Here is a 20,214-nt window from a genome sequence, read left to right on the forward strand (position 1 = left end):
TGTGAAAATCCTACTCTAAAAGTTCACGTGAAAATCCTATTCTAAACGACGTGAAAGTCCGATTAGAAACGGACACATGAAAATCCGATCAGAAACGGACACGTGAAAATCCGTTCAGAAATGTACACGTAAAAGCAAACACGTGAAAATCCGATTCGAAACGAACACGTAAAAGTTAGATCAGAAACGAATACATAAAAATTCGATTCGAAACAGGCACGTGAAAATCCGAAATGAAACGAATACGTGAAAATCCGATTCAAAACAAACACGACCACGTGAAAACCCTACTCTGAACGGGCACGTGAAAATCTGACTCGAAACAAGCACCTGAAAATGCGATTCGAAACGAACATGTGAAAGTCCGATTAGAAACAAATACATAAATATCCGGTTCGAAGCTGACACGTAAAAATCCTATTCGAAACAAATATGAACACGTGAAAATTCTACTGTAACTGGACATGTGAAAATCCTACTCGAAACAAACACGTGAAAATCCGATTCGAAACGAACACGTGAAAATCCGATTACAAACACACATGTGAAAACATGGGCACGTGAAAATCCGATCAGTAATAGACACGTAAAAACACAAACTCGTGAAAATACTACTCTAATACTACTCTAAACGGACACGTGAAATTCCTATTCGAAACGAACACGTGAAAGTCCAATTAGAAACGGATACATGAAAATCCAATCAGAAATGAACACGTGAAAATCCAATCAGAAACGGACACGTAAAAATTCGATCAGAAACGGACAGGTGATAACACGAACACGTGAAAGTCCTATTCTTAACGGACACGTGAAAATTCGACTCAAAAAGAACATGTTCAGCATGTGTTTCGCGAGCTCATTTGGCGTCATCAGGAGATGAACTTGGGAACAAGAAAGAGTCGCAGGAGATCAAATCTAGTGAATACGGTGGCTGAGGCATGATTACGGTGTTGTTTTTGGTCAGAAAATTACGAACAAGCAAGTACATTGCTATTCCGCAATACTGCACGATTTTTTCGTATTGCTTTTCGCAAGTGGCATTTAACTTCAAAATAATACTCCTTATTTACCGTACGACCATGTAACAAGAACTCCTGAAGTACTACTTCACTATAATGAAAGAAAACAGTGAGCGAATTCTTAAAATTTGATCGAAATTCGTGTGTGTGCTCTTTTCTTTATTCACTCTCCTGGTCTCGTCCATTGGGACTTAGGTTTCGATGTCATAATTATATACCCACCGATTATGTCTTTTTTCATTAAAAATTCCTGAGCGATGCTTATGCGACGTTTTTTTTGGTGAAAATTCAACAATTTACGAGCGAACTTCGCTGACACACGACTCATGTCCAAAATTTTCGAAAAAAATGAAAAGTATGAACCACCCGATATGCCGACATTCTCAAAAGCTTCTTTAACAGTGATTTGACGAATATATTCATAAAAATTTTCTTCACTTTCCCAACATTTTCGTGGGTTGTTGACATGCTAGGCGTCCAGGGGGAAGTCGTCATACACATCTTCTCGACCTTCTGTGAAAAGCTTGTACCGCTTGTAAACATTATCGTAACTAAGAGTACAATCACCGTATGCCACTGTCAACATCTCAAATAATTTTGAACACTCAATTACAATTTTTACTCAAAATTATTTCATGCAAATTCTTCAATCCATTTTTTTCGATAGCAGAAAATGGCCGAACACTCAAAACACTTGTAACTTTTATGCCTGTCAGCATCAAAACAAACTAAGTGAATAGCTGAAACTGAAAACATACGTTTGAAACGAGTTTACCAACATAAAAAATTAAAAAAATTACTGTTCGAATATACGTAGCCGGTGAAATTAGAACATTTACCTTATTTTTTGAACAACCTCCTGTAAATAATTTAAAAACTTTGAAATTTCTTTGGGTAAACAGCATACGAAAGTGTCCACTGAGGATACACTACAAAAACACACTTTTGTCTATTTTCCACGATATTTCTTTATTGTTGACTATTTTTGGATATTACACCATTTTCAAAACTAACTGATTACATTTAAATCTGAGTAATTTATACCTAAGTTGACTATCCTATCATAAATAATTTGGTACTTAGATTTTGTATACCTGTAATATCCATGAAGATAACAAAAGGAAGCTTTTGATATAATGTAGGTTTTTGGGAACTAGAATATAGGTTCAGGAGAGGACTATTATTTAGATCATGTTGTTCGTTGAGGATAATAGAATTGGGATTTTTCTTTGACCTGATTCCAACAGATTCATCATTTTCCCTTATCCGCAAGTGTGAAGGATCTTTAAATTATCTTTATCTATTTTATGTTTCGAATTTTGAAGATGTTCGTACATTAATGATTTTTTATCCGAAATGACATGTTTATGGTACCTTGTATCAAAATTTCTACCAGTTTGACATGTATATACATTGACATTAACCACATTCTAGTAGATATATACCAGATCTCTTCCCTATGTCTAATTCAGGTTTGGCATTAAATAATCTGTTTCCCAAATTTCCGTTGGATGTGTAGGATGTTTGTAGATTGATTCTGAGAGATAATTTTTGATATTCTTGGAGATTCTACCTGCATAATTGATACTAACATATTTGTGTTCTGGTCTTGTGGAAATTGAATATAGTTCTTTCATTATTGATTTTTGTTGATATTCCGTTATAACTAGAGTGGTAGGTATTTTGTTATTAACTGCTATTTGTTTAATGATTGCGATTTCACTTCGGAGGTTAAAAGAGTCAAAAGGTATTGTGCAATCTGTGAATGTGTTTTGTAAAGTCCAGTTTATCATTGTTTTTGGATATTGTCAGATCTAAAAAATGTATCTCATTGTTCTCTTCTGTCTCTACGGTGAATTTGAAAGAATACGAAAGTGCACATTTAAAACACACACTATTCCAATATTTCAATAAAATTCATTAACATTGTTCAGGAAAAAGCTACAAAGGTATTCAAGGAAGTACAATTTAAATCCACAACTTTTGTTGCACTGTTTGGGCCTTTGGTGTAGTAATTAATATTACTGGAGCTTCATCTGAAACTGCAGATGACCACTGGGTGATCGAAACACATGTCGAGGTGTTGAAATAACGGTTTAGTGTTGGGAAAAAACTCCAGTAATATTTTTAAAGTTCAGTAATATTTTTAAAGGTACCTACTTAATGTTGATTGATGAGGTTGACTGTGACAAAATGCATGCAGGAATCATAAAAACAATACATGACAGTAGAATAGAAGAAGTCACTGTGATAAAATAATTTTATTACTCAGTGAGCCACAATCATTAAGGAAATAATGAACGCTCTAAAACTATCGATCCGTCCCGGCTCCACAAGGGTACAATGCCGATACTAAATATAAATTCACCCACCGGAAATTTAAGGACATGGAGAAACAGTGATGAAAAGATAATTTTGTTTTATGGACGCGCCTTTTTACTCCGCGGCTGGCGCCTCAGTTGGAATATTCCAAAATCCTTTCTTATTGCACATCTTCAACATGAAACAAACCTGCATACATAATTTCAGCCTCCGAAAATATATAGGTATGGAAAAACAGTGATGAAAAGGTAATTTTCTTTTTGACAAAACACAAGCACTACAGGAAAATCCTTAAGGCGCTCTCAGATCGGTGCCTGTGCGAAAGAAGCGATTCACATTGGATTTCGATCGCTGGAGATTGGATTCATTTGAAAAAACGTTCTCAGGAAGTTTATTCCACATAAACGCAGTTCTCCACATGAAAGAGTTCTCAAACACTGAAGTTCGAGGTGTACTGAGTTGAACCTCAAAACGATGAGCAGCCAAAGTCCGTTGCGTATTTCTGATATGTACCGCTCTTGGTGGAATCAAATGTGACACGTCACTTTAACACCTCTCGTGAAACTAACTATAGAAGAGACAGATCTCCAACCTTCCTTCGAAGTTCCAGGTTGCACGTGATGTTCGCGTCTCCAATCAGGCGGATAGTTTTTTTTGAATGGAATGATTGAATGGTTATGTTTGGGGGCAGAGCTCCATATCAAATCAAATCAAAATGTACTTTATTGTCGAAGATGAAATCTCATTGACAAAGTGTTACTATTCTAAGAAATATAAGATACACAACTTAATAGATATTGTCGAAGATAAAATATTAAAGTCAAAGTTTTATTATTTTAAAGAATATAAGTTATACAACTTAAAAGTAGTATTTGAAATTTGAACATTTGGTGATTTTAGAATTTTGGGGTGAAACAGTAGTCAGAAAGTAATAATATATATGCTACATATTGAAATGAATAATAATAATGATGTATATTTTCATGCAACACATAAATGTAAGTATAAGAATATAAAAACTATAAAGCATAAAAATATGAAAGTGAATGCATAGAAAATAAAAGTAAGTATCTACTTCGTGAACATTCTCAACTATACATTTCAGAGCTAAATGTAAACATCGAACAAAAAGTTGAAAAAGTCACATAGTTTAAATATCAAAGGTACTGAAACACAATAATTAAAATCAATTGTTTATATAATTTAAATTTCTGTCTGAATAGAATTCGTCTGAAAAATAAAAGGCCTTTGAAATCAGAAGCTTTTTTACAGACTTTCTGAATTTAGTGGTACATGTTATGCCTTTGATCTCAATTGGCAAATGGTTGAACATTTTCTTTCGATTATATATGAAAAACTTCTCAATTTTTGATGATATTGGAATCGGTACACCTATATTGAGCTTATTTCTGGTATTTCGTCGTGGTGCAGCGAAAATTTCCGTCCTATATTTTTTTGTATCAGACATGCCATTTCCAATATAAGTATAGAAGGCAAGGTCAAGATTTTAAGCCTTCTGAATAAAGGTCGACAGGAATCCCTGAATCCAACTCCACACATATTTCTAACTCCTCTTTTTTGTAGAACACCCTATCAAACATGTATTGGCAACACGTTCCCCAAAATCAGATACCGTATCTCATATGGGAATCAATGAGAGCAAAGTACACATTTTTGCCATATAAGTGTCCAATTCTTTTGCTGATACTCTGACTGCAAAGCATCCTGATTATTTTTTTTTACATAGGTTATTTATGTGACCTTCAAAATCCAAATTTCTATCAATTTGTGATCCCAAAAATTTTGCTGACATTTTGTTTTCTATTAATTGAGTACCCAGGTAGATATCTAGTGTAGAACACTTGAGGGTGATGATGTTAGTTTTTGAGATATTAAATGACAAGAGATTAGCATCACACCAGTCTTTTATTTTTATAATATCCATGCTAATCAAATCATGCAGTTCCCTTTCATTCTTGAAATGCCAAAATAAAGTAGTGTCATCAGCGAATTGGGTTATTTCTGTGGTTATATTAATGCGGGCTAGGTTGTTCATATATATCAAGAAGAGGATAGGGCCTAGATCCGATCCTTATGGAACACTACAAGTAACTGTCTGAAGATGGAATATGTTGTCCGGGAGTTTGACTTTGCCATACATGAGAACAATACTCCAAAGAAGGTCTGATCTGAGCTCTATAAATCATCAAAAGTTGCTGAGGTGTGTACAGTTTTCTAGTTCGGAACAGGGTTCATATCTTTTGAAAAGCAGCTTCTGCAATTCCAGCGACATTAAATTGCCAAGACGTATTGGTGTCCATGTAAATGGACATATGTAAACGCGCCCCCTTTACTCAAACGAAGGGATGCCCAGTTGAAATATTTGAAACTCCTCTCTTCGTCAGCATCTGAGACCCAAGAAGCACCTATATAGCAAATTTCAGCTTCCTAAGACTTACCAGTACCGAGAAACAGATATTAATGAGTGAGTGTTAAGTGAGAGAGTTTCGCATTCATGAGTTTCGATTACAATGATAATGATAATAATAATAATAATAATACGGTAATAATTACGGTATTGACGAGACACCGGTGTTGCCCTACGCTCCGGGGGATATTGAATCCATTGTGGGGAACGAGAAGTGCCGAATTTATTGGAACTATTCGTTCCCCACCCTCAGGCTCATACAAGCTAATAAGCCTGATGTAGTCCTTCTCGACCACCAGACCAAAACGATATTTATCGTGGAGTTTTCAGCTCCTGGCGAGACGAATATCGTCAGAAAAGAGGAGGAAAAACGGATAAAACATCGAGATTTTCTCTTCGAACTCCGCAGACTCTATCCAGATCACTCTGTCAAGATGGTTGTTCTGATTATTGGAGTCCTTGGTGGAATGATGTCTTCTCTACTCTCGAATCTAAAAATCATACCGGCTTGCCGCACTAAGGCAGAAATCTTAGCCGCACAGATGCAGAAGGCTATCATTCTTGGCTCACTGCGTTTGCTCAGGGCACATGATTCTCGGACCCAATGATCACTTACCCCACGGTGTGGGGAGTGGTCATTGGTTGATTATGCTGGCGCGCCCTCACGAATGTATCGGGGCTTCGGGGGATAGGGCCTGACCAGCGCACACTATGGTGAAAAAAAAAATAATAATATTTCATTTCCTTGAGATAGTGCAGGCTGTATGGAAAAAGTCAAAGGAAGGGATCCATACAAAGTGCATATACCATCAACAAACGAATAGCAAACACCGCATAAAAAACATACTAATGGTTATTTATAACAGATAATCAAAAGCAAATAAGTACATAAATAGATGAGAAAAAAAGATTCCTTCAGAAGTGATGTTCTAAAAACTTTCCTATGGAGTGAAAGCAATTTTGCACTAGAAAATATTCCAGATTTCATTTGAAAATGAAAACTGAGCTACTATTTTTTATTTTTTCCGGGATCGAATTAAATATTTCTGGAGCCCTGAAGTTTGGGGCATTTTGAGTTATTCTAAGTTTTGTTAAAGGCACTATAAAGTTATTTTTGTGTCTGATGTTATACCCATATTTAGAATCAATCTGTAGGAATGTATCTTTTTTTTATACATATACCTATATACACAATTCTAAAATATAAAGTGAGGGTAAGGTTAATATCTCCAGGTCTTTGAATGCATTTCTGCAGGAGGTTCGAGGGCTCAAACCCAACATTGAACGTACAATACGTTTTTGTGCTATGAAAACACAAGACGATGGAGTTGATGTTGCCTAGAAGGTCAAGCCATATCGTAGTCTACTTTCTAGCTGTGCATAATAGAGCTGCAACAACTGATCAGGATTCAGAATTTCTTTCATATTCCTAAATTGAAAGGCAGTTGTGTGGAGTTTGGAAACAAAATCGTCACAGTGAGATTTCCAATTGAGATGATTATCAACATTTGATCCCAGAAATTTCGTTCTTGTGACATAAATTAATAAATGAATAAATTAGTGGAGATCATAGGAAAATCAAATGAGATATATTCACAGGTTCTTTGCGGGATGTGGAATCTAAGGCATTTTGTTTTATCAATATTCAGAAAAAGACGATTTGCCGAGAACCAATTATTAACTGCGGATAAGTTTCCTCACAGTTTTCCGTTATAAAACTTTCTCGGGTATTGGAAATTATGAGTGAGGTGTCATCTGCGTACATAGTGGAGGATACTGGCACAGGGAGCTTATCAATGTCATTGATGTAAATTATGAATGGAAAAGGATCAAGTACTGACCCTTGTGGGACACACAAGTCGTTTTTCGAGTACCCAGATGATTCCTTTTTAACTGAGACATACTGCTATCTGTCACAAAGATATGACCATATCCAATCCAGAGGTGTACCCCTCACACCATAGTGATAGAGTTTATCCAAAAGAATTCTTTGATTTACACAGTCAAATGCCCTGCTGAGATCACAAAAAATCCACAAAATCACAAATTGATGCGAATGTGATGGGAGAAAATTGCTGCCACAATATGCCTACAAATGAGAAAACACTAATTCCAAAATATTATCAACACCGAATGCAAAACTTTTTAAATCATTTCTGGAATGATCGAAATTGATTTTTATATGGAGATACTTTTATTTATGTGAAAAAATTCATAAGTACTTCATTGATTAAAGTTTATGCCACATTAAATTTACTAATTGAAAACAATTTTTATTCATTATTCATTTTAATCTGTAAAATTTTCATCATCACTTCCATTACCAAAGAACTTTATCGTGACTAGCTTTTATACTCCAAAACGGATCAACTTTTGTCCTATTTCTGTTTTCCCATGAATATTGATGGAAAAAATTTGCCAAGCCGCTCCACAAAAAAAAGTATCCTATAGACAATCAATTTTCCCGACAATTTCAAGGTTTGTTCACTCCTTACCATTTACTGCATCAAACCTCGTTCTTGATCTAAATTCAAGGAAGTTTTATCGCCAGTATCATTCTTTTCCGCATTTCGGATCCAATGACAATGCATAGACAATATCAATTCGAATAAAAAAGTATGTATATCATGGAAGACGTTTGTGGTAATATTCAGAATAAATTTCGATTTTGATGGCATCGTATTTGGGTTACAATATGATTTTTCTTCTTCTTTATATTGGTGATTTCTTTGGTACCTTCCAGTCCTGTCTGCTTAGTACGGGAGTTTGGATATGTTCGTGTCTGAGTTAAAAATGAATCTTTCCAAATTACTCCTTTCCACGCGAAACATTTTCTAGCGACGAAAAATTTAATTTGCATTGAACTGATTGTGTTTTAAATAATCTCAGACGATAGCTAAGAGAGAGTATTTCTGGGAAATCGTTAAAACTTATACTTGAAGGAGTTGGTTTAAATTGGAAATGGAAGTAGGAAATTGAAAGGGTTTCAGTGAGTGTTTTCGATAAGTATCAAAATATACGGATTTATCATTCGGAGATATCAATGCACCCGACAACATTGTTTCTATTTCATCAGTTCGGATTTTCGTTGTCTACTATAATATGAATTGATTTGATAACCCTGAAAATAAAAATCAAAAAGATCAACCGAAAATAACAATTTTATCAAACAAAAAACCGAAATTACAAAGAAATAACATACAAGCAACAACCAAACAAATATAAATTGAAATATTAATAGAAGCTGAAAAAATTGAAAAAATCATAAATATTATCAACAAAAAATGAAAAAATTAAAATTGAAAGATTTCAAACCAAGTTATGTCACAACGTTTCGTTTGTTAATATTCACAATCGTCTTCGGGTGAAAACTGTACTTATTCCTCCGAGATCTGACTATTTATAGGTCATTCGAGTGCTTTCACCTATCCCCGCTTCCCTCTTTCCGCTTCATTGGTTTTGGCGGGAGATGACGGTTTGGCGAGAGTTGGTCGTTTTTCCCTTGATTAGAGATTTCCATATGTTACGTATCTCTACGCTAGCTTGACTAGATGCGTTGTTGGACAACACATACGCGGTTTCTTTGAATTTTCTCCTGAACCAGTGTTCCTCTTTGTGGATGATTTCAGCTTGAGCCTACTTGATGTTGTGTTGATGAGCCCAAACATGCTCTGCTATTCCGGATTTGCTGGTTTCTTCTCACTGTGTGTTTCTTGTGCTCAATAATGCGAACTTTCAATGGCCTCTTAGTTTCACCGATGTATGATTCTCCGCACTCGCAGGGTATCCGGTAAATGCAATTCTTGGAATCGCAGACCGCGTTTAGTGGCCTGGTTATCGTGAGGCTGCTACGGATAGTGTTCCCAGATCTGAAGCAGGTCCTGATGTTATACTTGGACCCAATCCGTCTCATCCTTTCCGATAATCCTCCGATGTAGGGAAGTACAAGTACTGGTTGTGGCGGCTTCTCTTCCTTGTGGAGTTCTTGCTGTCTTCTAGCTAAGGCCTGTTCTACCATCACTTTGGAGTAACCATTCCGTTGAAGGTCATTTTTGATGATGCCTAGTTCCTTTTCGAGACCTTCCTTTGTATTACAGAGCTCAAAAGTACGGTTCAGTAGAATCTTGATGATTCCTCTCTTAGTCGATTGATAGTGGTTGGATTTCTGGTTCAGATACTATCCTGTGTGAGTGGGTTTTCGATATACAGATATTTCCCATTTACTGTCGGTCCTCTTCACCAAAACGTCTAAGAAAGGCAATTCGTTGTGGATTTCCTTCTCCATTGTGAAAGTGAAATAGACTTGGTGTTTTTACGTAAAAAGAGAGATCATCGCTAACACCGCACCACAGTAAGCCCCCTCACTTGTATGGACTACCCAAAATCCATAAAAAGGATGTTCCGCTCTGACCGATCATCAGCTCCAGAGATTCAGCCACTCAGAACTTGTTCAGAATTTCACTACCAATAATCAAACCACTGCAAGGTGAAACATCATCCTTTGTGAGAAATTCAAGGTATTTCGTTGAACTACTAGGGGAAATAGAAGTCAAAGAGCAGGATCAACTGATCAGTTTCGACATGGAAAGCCTCTACACCAACGTTCCTGTCGGAGAAGCACTTCAAATCATACAGAAGAAGCAAACTCACCGATACAAGTAATCATGGAATTATTAGGATGCTGTGTACGAAACTGCTACTTCCAACTGAAGGACGAATTCTTTACGCAAGATGAGGGACTGCCAATGGAATCGCCACTTTCACGTGTTATAGCCAATTTATATATGGAGTGGTTTGAAACTTTGGCCATTGAAGAAGCCCACAAGAAGCCCCGAGTCTAGTTGAGATACGTAGACGACACCTTCATAATATGAAACCATGAGAATACAGAACTGGACACTTTCCTGAAGCACATCAACAACGTAAGGCCTTCCATCACGTTCACAATGGAGAAGGAAAACCACAACGAATTGCCTTTCTTAGACGTATGGGTGAAGAGGACCGACACTAAATGGGAAACATCTGTATATCGAAAACCCACTCACACAGGACAGTATTTGAACCAGAAATCCAACCACCATCAATCGACTAAGAGAGGAATCATCAAGACTTCACTGGATCGTGCTTTCGAGCTCTGTGATACAAAGGAAGGTCTCGAAAGGGAACAAGGCATCATTAAAAATGACATTCAACGGAATGGTTACTCCAAAGTGATGGTAGAACAGGCCTTAGCTAGAAGACAGCAAGAACTCCACAAGGAAGAGAAGCCGCCACAACCAGTACTTGCACTTACCTACATCAGAGGATTATCGGAAAGGATAAGATGGATTGGGTCCAAGTATAACATCAGAACCTGCTTCAGATCTGGGAACACTATCCGTAGCAGCCTCACGAAAAGCAGGCCACCAAACGCGAACTGCGATTCCAAGAATTGCATTTACCGGATACCCTGCTAGTGCGGAGAATCATACATTGGTGAAACTAAGAGGTGAAAGTTCGCATTGCTAAGCACGGATAGTGCACGGAATAGCAGAGCATGTTTGGACTTATCAACACAACATCAATTGGGCTCAAGCTGAAATCATCCACAAAGAGGAACACTGGTTTAGGAGAAAAATCAGAGAAGCCGCGTATATGTCGTCCAACAACGCATTCAGTCAAGCTAGCGTAGAGATACGTAACATATGGAAACCTCTAATCAAGCGTAAAACGAACAACTCCCGCCAAACGGTCATCTCCCGCCAAAACCAATGAAGCGGAAAGAGGGAAGAGGGGATAGGTGAAAGCACTCGAATGACCTATAAATAGTCAGATATCAGAGAAATAAGTCCAGTTATCATCCGAAGACGATTGTGGATACCAACAATCGAAACGTTGTGACATAACTTGGTTTGAAATCTTTTAATTTTTATTTTTTCATTTTTTGTTAATAATATTTTTACTTTTTTCAATTTTTTCAGCATCCATTAATGTTTCAATTTATATTTGTTTGGTTGTTGCTTATATGTTATTTCTTTGTAATTTCAGTTTTTTGTTTAATAAAATTGTTATTTTCGGTTAATCTTTTTGATTTTTTATAATATATTAGACAATAGAAGTTCGAACTGATGAAATACTCCACGAAACATTGACAACCACCTTCAAACAAACGTTGTTTCTAATATATGTGAATATAAAACATATTCGTAAACTTGCCACTTGACTAAACCACCTCAAAAGTGCTATTCAATTCTCTCCTCTTCATAAAAAACTAACAATTCGTCCCGACCCCGCACGTGTGCCATACTGACACTAAATATAAATTCACCACTGGAAATTCAAGGACATATAGCGGTACGAAGAAATAGTGATGAAAAGGTAATTTTCATATTCAAATGCCCCCCTTTTATTCCTAGGGACGCTCCAGTTGGAATATCGAAAAATTCCCTCTGAAAAGTGAAACTCTAAAACTAATAGCCAAGTACCATGCCGGACCGATCACAACAATATTCAATCAAGCGGTAGAGACAGTAGTCCAGTCATTTTAGGGGGTTTGCCTAGGAAAGTGGACATACCCAGCAGTAAATTTGTAAAAACTTTGTATTTTGGCATCATAAAAGTATTCTCAAAATTCACCTATGATACGACGGCCGCCACTTCAAAAATTGGGGGTCAAAAGTCAAAAAAACCGACTTTTCGCACGTTTTTTGCAAAAATTGGTTAGATTTCACAATTGACAAAAACATTGCGTGCCTATTCAATTTCAAATTAAGAACATGTCAATTATGGGAAAAGAAGAGACAAATTTTTTGTGAACTACTATTGATGCATGTTTGACATGGAAACAACACTGTTCGAATTTAACGAGTAAAATTAACTCATTAGGTTATCTCTTTAGAAACCTAACAGATATATTGACAGATCAGCAACTTTTGGCACTATACCATGCTCAAGCAGCTTCTAGACTGAGACATGGCATTTGTATGTGGGGTAATTCGACTTCGATATCAAATGTATTCGTTGCGCAGAAGTATGTTTTGAGAATAATGTCCAAAGCCTGAAAAAGGGCCTCTTGCAGAAGTTTATCTAGACAATTCAACATTTTAACATCACCAATGAAATCATACATAGTAGGAATACTCGTCAAAAATAAAACTTCTACATACAGTATTGTAAATATAAGGGTACTTCTAATTCACCTTGTGTGATTGGCCCAAATATCTTCAATAAGTTATCAAAAGACATTAAGGAGCTCAATAAAATTAATGAATTTACCCGAAATCTGAAAAAGTATTCAATTGATAGCTGTTTTTATAACCTAGACGAACTTTTTATATCATAAAATAGTTTTCTTTTGTATTGTATTTTATATTATGTGTTAATTTTAGAGTGTTTTTATATTGATACAGACACTGCGTTTTCATGTGTTCTTCATTGCTGGACAAATCCTATAAAGACCTATAAAGACTTATAGGTCAAACGGATAATCAATAAATAAATAACACAGCTATGGTCTACTCCGGAAAAACATGGCTCGATGTCAAAAGACAGACAGAAAATGACCTAGAAGTAATTTTTTTTTTATTTTGATTATAAACAGCTATCACTAAACTTTCAAAAAACATACTTTTCACCATTCTGCAACAACAGACCCTCTTTACCACCGTATCAAACCTTAAAAATCCGAAATACCTTTCAAATATGCTCAGCCAAAAATATAAAGTATTTGGCATATATGTATAGTATATTATAGACCGTCACTTAAGATGAAAAAATTGATAAGTATCCTATTTGAGTTCCGGCAACTCAAAAGACATCCTGGATCAGAAGGAAAAAAAACATTCATTTCAGCCCTTGTACAAAGCCACTTAATATAATACATTATTGGATGGGAGGGAGTGTCCAAAACCCACTTGTATCCACTGGAAGTTATCCAGAGAAAATTCATAAAACTGATGCTGAATAAACCACCACGAAAGAACAGTGACGAATTATATAAAGAATCAGACATATTCGATATAAGGCAAACCTTGCATTGCATCAATATAAAGAAAAGCCACAACTCGTCAGATCCAACCACATACAGTGTGACCCATTTTTAATGGAAACACCCCCTCTAAAATTTGAAGTTGTGAACCGATTTTAATAATTTTTTTTTGAAATGTCAAGTACTGAAAGGTCTACTTTGGGACAAAATTTGAAATGTTTATTGAAGTTTCAGGGCATACTACGATATTTTTTCTAAGTCAAAAATCGGGATTTTTTATTAGCGATTTTTTCATTGAAAAAATCACTACGCCACTGGATCCAGAGTGCCTCTAAACAGGTGTGACCACAATTTCATGAAAAACTATTCATTATTAACAAAGTTATGACAACTCAAAAATTCGAAAACTCACACAGCTAACAGTCACAAAAAACACCCTATATCAACAGATATAGCCATGAGAATATTTTTTTTATGATTTCAACAATAAAGTGCCGCCAGATGAAAAAAAAAACAAATAGCGTAAATATTTTTAATGAAAATAACGGAATTACATTCAAGTTTTCACGCAAATTAACTAAAACTAAGACCTAATATTTCAATTTAAATCTTAGTTGCCATGGAAATGATATAACAGTTTGACACTTGTGAAAGATTTAAGTGTACTATTGTCAACAATATTCACCTTACAGTTCTTTGAATGATTTTGTGTCATGGCTGCAAGATTGAGCGTGAGAGAGAAAATTGAAATTGTACGCCTTTCGGGAGATGACGTTAGAAGTGCTAGAGAGGTTTGTAGAGTATTTAATGAGAGACATCCAGATCGTCCTCGTATTAGGTGGAGTACGGTAAATGAAATAAATGAAATATTCAATGAAACTGGTGCAATATCAAAAATGATGTTAAAAAGTAATCCTGTACAAAGACGAAACAGGAATGACAGGAATGATCAAATCATTTTAGATCATTTCGGAAATAATCCTAATGCCAGTATAAGGAATGCCACTTTAGATTTGAATATTCCACGAGAAACTATTCAAAGATGTCTCAAGGCGAAGAATATCAAACCTTTCAAGCCAAAATTTTTACACACACTTCAGGAAGGCGACGAAGCAAGACGCCTGAAATATTGTTTATGGGCCCAAGGGGAATATTTAAACAATAGAAATTTCCTGAAAAATATTTTATATACCGACGTAGCCACTTTCACTACAAATGAAGTAGTGTCATCACAGAAGTGTCGCTATTGGGCAGCAGATAATCCTAACTGAGTAATAAACTGTAAAAGCCAGTATTCCCCAAAAATCAACGTCTGGTGTGGGATATTGAACAAACGAATTATTGGCCCTTTCTTTTTTGAGGAAAACATTAATGCGCAGAGGTTTCTAGAATTTTTAAACACAGAGATTTGGGATACTATTCATGAGCTGCCAGTTAGATGGGTGTTCAGTTCATTATGCGAGAGCTGTGAGGCAATGGCTTAACGAACATTTTCCAAACCGATGGATAGGCCGTGGTAGTCCGTTTATAGAGTGGCCACCCAGATCTCCAGACCTCACAGTTTTGGACTTTTTTCTCTGGGGACTTCTCACACAAAAGGTTTACAAAAACCGCTCAAAGGATAGAAATGAACTTTGTGCAAGAATTCGACAGGTATGTGCAGATATAGATATTAGCCCTCAAGAACTAAGGAACGTAATCAGAAACATTCGTAAGCGCTACGACACATGTATCGAAATACGTGGTGGATTAGTAGAGGCTACTAGAATATGAGTTAGAATTAATTGTTGAACTGAATCGAAACATTTCAATAATTAGTTATTAGTTACGTTAATTAAAATTTTTTGCTTCATTGTTAGTTGAATTGTGTGAATGTAATTCCGTTATTTTCATTAAAAATATTCACGCTATTTGTTTTTTTTTTTTCATCTGGCGACACTTTATTGTTGAAATCATAAAAAAATGATATATTGTGACTGTTAGCTGTGTGAGTTTTCGAATTTTTGAGTTGTCATAACTTTGTTGATAATGAATATTTTTTTCATGAAATTTTGGTCACACCTATTTAAAGGCACTCTGAATCCAGTGGCGTAGTGATTTTTTTCAATAAAAAAATCGCTAATAAAACATCCCGATTTTCGACTAAGAAAAAATATCGTAGTATACCCTAAAACTTTAATAAACATTTCAAATTTTGTCCCAAGGTAGACCTTTTAGTACTTGACAAAAAAAAAATTATTGAAATTGATTTACCTACAAATTCAAATTTTAGGGGGTTGTTTCCATTAAAAATGGGTCGCACTGGAACATTGGAAGAAGATTCGACCAAAATAATTAAGTACGGATGACAAATGTAATTAATTATCTTTTGTTTTTTTCATACACACAAACATTCAATTTCGTTTGATCGGTCAAATGAAGTTGGTTGGGAGTGTAATCAGACACTGAATAACTCAAACAAATAACTATCCTATCTCATATAATGCAAATATTGAAGCAATACTGGTCTCATAACTTGAACTGTCCTAAATTACACTCCTACCTTTGGGTTTCCCCAATATTTGCAGAGAGTTCAATATTGTTACGAGTAGGTAGATTCAGTAAGGTCGTAATAAAAGAAAAAAGAGATTTACTTGATCTGACATTGAAAAGTTCCATGAATCCTGATGATCATCCTCACACACTATTAAAAATGGTTATGAAAAACATGGATAGACATCCATTATACTTTAATTTTCGCAACTTCAATTTTACTCAATAAAAACCGTGATAATGGAATTCAAAGAATATCATACTCAAGAGTTGAGTAAAAATACGACGTGAAATCAAATAAATCACAGAAGATTCCATGTGTACAGTATTAAGAACAATCTTCAATTTTTCTCGATACTGTACTAAGTAAAATTCATATTCATCCGTTCAACCAATTTTCTTCCTATTGATACTTGGGGTTTGGAAAACGTAGTAAAATAAATAGGTACAATGAAAATAATATTTTATTCCGAAGTACATTGTAATTTAGCAAATTGCAATCACAGAGTAGAGTAGAATTTTACACAACTGACGATGTGATTCATACATAATAACTCACGTGAATTAGGGGTTTATTTTATGTGATACTACAAATGACAGTTACAAGTGAATATAGATTTTTACATTATCAATAATGTAATACATTCATTTACTGCGATACTGCATTTATGGTTGAAAATCACAATGGAGATTGTGAAAATTACAGTACTTGTATGGTAAAATCACATGACTCAATATGTATGTTCAGAAGGAGTTTTGACCGAATTCATTTGGTAATATGACTTCCACAGAAATCCCTGTGATATCACATGATTTTGGTTACAAAAAGACCAACATAATATTATGTGATTTCATAAGATTAATTTTTGCAGTGCAGATGATGGGGTGATTTGAGGTAATACGGTATTTAATCTGATGATTCTCTTTTGATACATAAAACATAATATCACATAAAGCATAATAATATGTTCAAAAAAAGTCATAAGATTATAAAATTGATGGGTTATTTTTCATGTATTCGGGATAACCAATTTTTCCCATAATATTTCCTGCTAATTCACATTTGGAAACAAATTATTCCAATTATATTTGTGAAAACGATTTCAAGCACAAAATGAGAGATCGCAATTGATCCATATAAGTGTCAAACAGAATCGTAATTCAAGTACAGGCGCCACTTTCTTGCCACCGAGAATTAACCGAATCGAAGTAGTGGAAGTATCGCCGGGAACTTTGAAGTTACCTCATATTGTTCGGAAGTCTCAGCATCTGCGGTTATTCGATCCACAATGGAGAAGTTTGGTATTTACTTCCCGGAAATATCGCTGATGCGAATGGGCCGATCCCCAGAACCAATAACGTGATCGGAATAACGTCAAGAGGTAAAAGGTATTCCATTTTATAATAGTAATTTAGGCAACAAGTCTGGATAAAACATGTTTTCGGACTTGTTACGTACACTATCATTTCGGCAACTGTATAGAATAACGAATCATTGAGACACATTTCTTTATTAAATTCATTTGTAGAAGAAAATTTCTAACATTTCTAACATTTTCAAATATTGACATTTGAACAGAAAATAGGTACTAACAGTAACATTCCAATTCTTATTTACACAGGGTTTTTCAACAGGGATTTCCAAACTGTTAAATTATTTGTCATTTATTCAATCTGTTTTGCCAAACCACCATTGACGGATACAATATTCAACAACACGTGCAAACAATAAAATTACCACTATCAAAATGTGTATTCTGTTCGGGCAACGTACCGCGCGCTTCACCAATTTCATGGTCGCCATAATCGTCCTACCGATAGAACTATTCGCAATGTGGTGGATGAATTTGAGTCCACTAGTTCAGTAAACGATCGACCAACACCCGTACGTCAACGATACGCCAGATCTGCTGAAAATATTGCCGCTGTCTGTGACAGTGTGTAGGAGAATCTAAGGCAGTCGTTTCCGCGTCGCTCACAAGGAGGTTGCTGCCGGTGAAGATGTGCATCCTCAGCCTGGAATCCAACTGGAATGACGAGATAAGTGTGCTGTCGTCAGCTTGGTTTTCTACAATGAGTCGTTGACATACCATGAAAGCAGGGTTGGAGACAATACAGACTCCAGGGGAACACCAGGGATGATAGTAAAAGTATTCGAGAGATATCCATCGTCGACGGGCATTTGCAGGGAACGTTTTTTGATCCGACACGCCATAGCATCGAAGTTTGACCAGCAAATTCTCATGCCACACACGGTCAAAGGCCTTAGAAATATCAAGCGCAACAACTCTTTGACTATCCATGTTTTTCGATTGCGTAATTATAAATATGGGTGACATACGATGAAAAATCGCCGGGGTTGATCTTTGTTTCCGAAATCCATATTGATGGTCGCTCAAGATGTTGAACTCTTCCGAATATTTAAGGATATGGTGGTTTATGGCTTTCTCCATTATATTTGATATCACTGATTGTAAAGCGACTGGTCTTCTTTTCTTTTTTGGAACAGGCTGAATGCGAGAAATCTTCCTACAAGAAGGAAAAATCCTTTTCTTGTAAGTCATGTTGAAAATTCTGCAAAATACTGGTGCGAGTTCATTGGCCCACTTTTTAGGTACGATGACGGGTACTTCATCAGTACCAGACGCCTTGTTGATATTGGGCTGTTTCAAAATTCGCCCGACTAGGCGTTTTCGAAACATAAATAGTATCTACAATGACAATAGTAATATGATTTTTCCTAGTCCGGAATAAACGTACTTCACAGACTAAGTCGGAAAAATGCTACTTTTACAAAGAAAAAGCGCCCGGAAAGTGAATACCTCCCGGACGTTTGCCGAAATGCGTTAATTGTTGTATCGATAATGATAATAATATCCAAGAGAAGTACGTAGCTCATGTAGCACCAGATATTTCAGAGATGTTTTTTACACATTTCAAATATACAGTTGATATCAATCACCGTCCAGGTGTTAACTTCTTTGATCATTTCCCTGAGTTTCGCCCCACGTTTCAGATTATTTCACAACACATTCCACAGCAGTCAATAACGATCAAAAAGCAAGCTCAGTCAATGAACTATAACAATCTTTCCTGTATATTGCAGACATTAATGTGCTATAGGAACTCTACGTTGATTGAAATGGACAATATCAACAGAACGTTCCCGAAGCTATTGAGCTCGGAATTCTCATTCTGTCGATCGTCCACACGTTCATCACGCGTGGTAAAAGCGCCGAACGAAATTATCATGACAGCCACGATGGTATCAGTTTAATTTCTTGTGGGGATTGGATTAATTGGAAAAGTTGGTCATTTCAATTCGGACTCTGTCACTTTTCATCATATTCCGAACAAGTATGCAGCAGTTTGGACCCTGGGGAAGTTTCGGAACCTGATGACCAGGAGTGACTTTGTAGTCTTCAAGAAAAGAAATGAGAATATTGGGTTGATTGAAAAGTTTTGTTTGGTTTTATGGGTCTTCTTCAAACTGTTATATCTGAGGTAATACTTCTTGAATTCATTCGAAAGGATCGCCATTTGAATCAATGCACTTTTGCCAACGTAACACAAGTCAATTAAGTGACTGTGGCTGAAAATTAAGGAAATATTGACAGTTTACTGACAAACAAAATGGAATAACCGAGACCATTCAAAAGTTATCAGATGATAACAATTCTTGTGAAACGGAAACTTCATCTTTTTTTTCAACAAAATGCATTCAAGTATACCAAGCATTTCAAACAAATTTAATTCCTTCAATATCAGTACCCAACCAGCAGAGTTGTTTTATAATTCCATGGTGCTGCAACAGTTTTATTTCATTAGTATTTTATAATTACTTTCAAAATGCTAATTGATTAAATTAGATGATCGGTGATTAATTAGGATACCCTAATTAATCACCTTAACAAAAATGGATTCTACACAATTGCATACGCAGA

This window comes from Leptinotarsa decemlineata, unplaced genomic scaffold, assembly GCF_025532065.1.
Source record: "Leptinotarsa decemlineata unplaced genomic scaffold, Ldec_3_MD MMD2_tig00000576_RagTag_RagTag, whole genome shotgun sequence".
Lineage (NCBI taxonomy): Eukaryota > Metazoa > Arthropoda > Insecta > Coleoptera > Chrysomelidae > Leptinotarsa > Leptinotarsa decemlineata.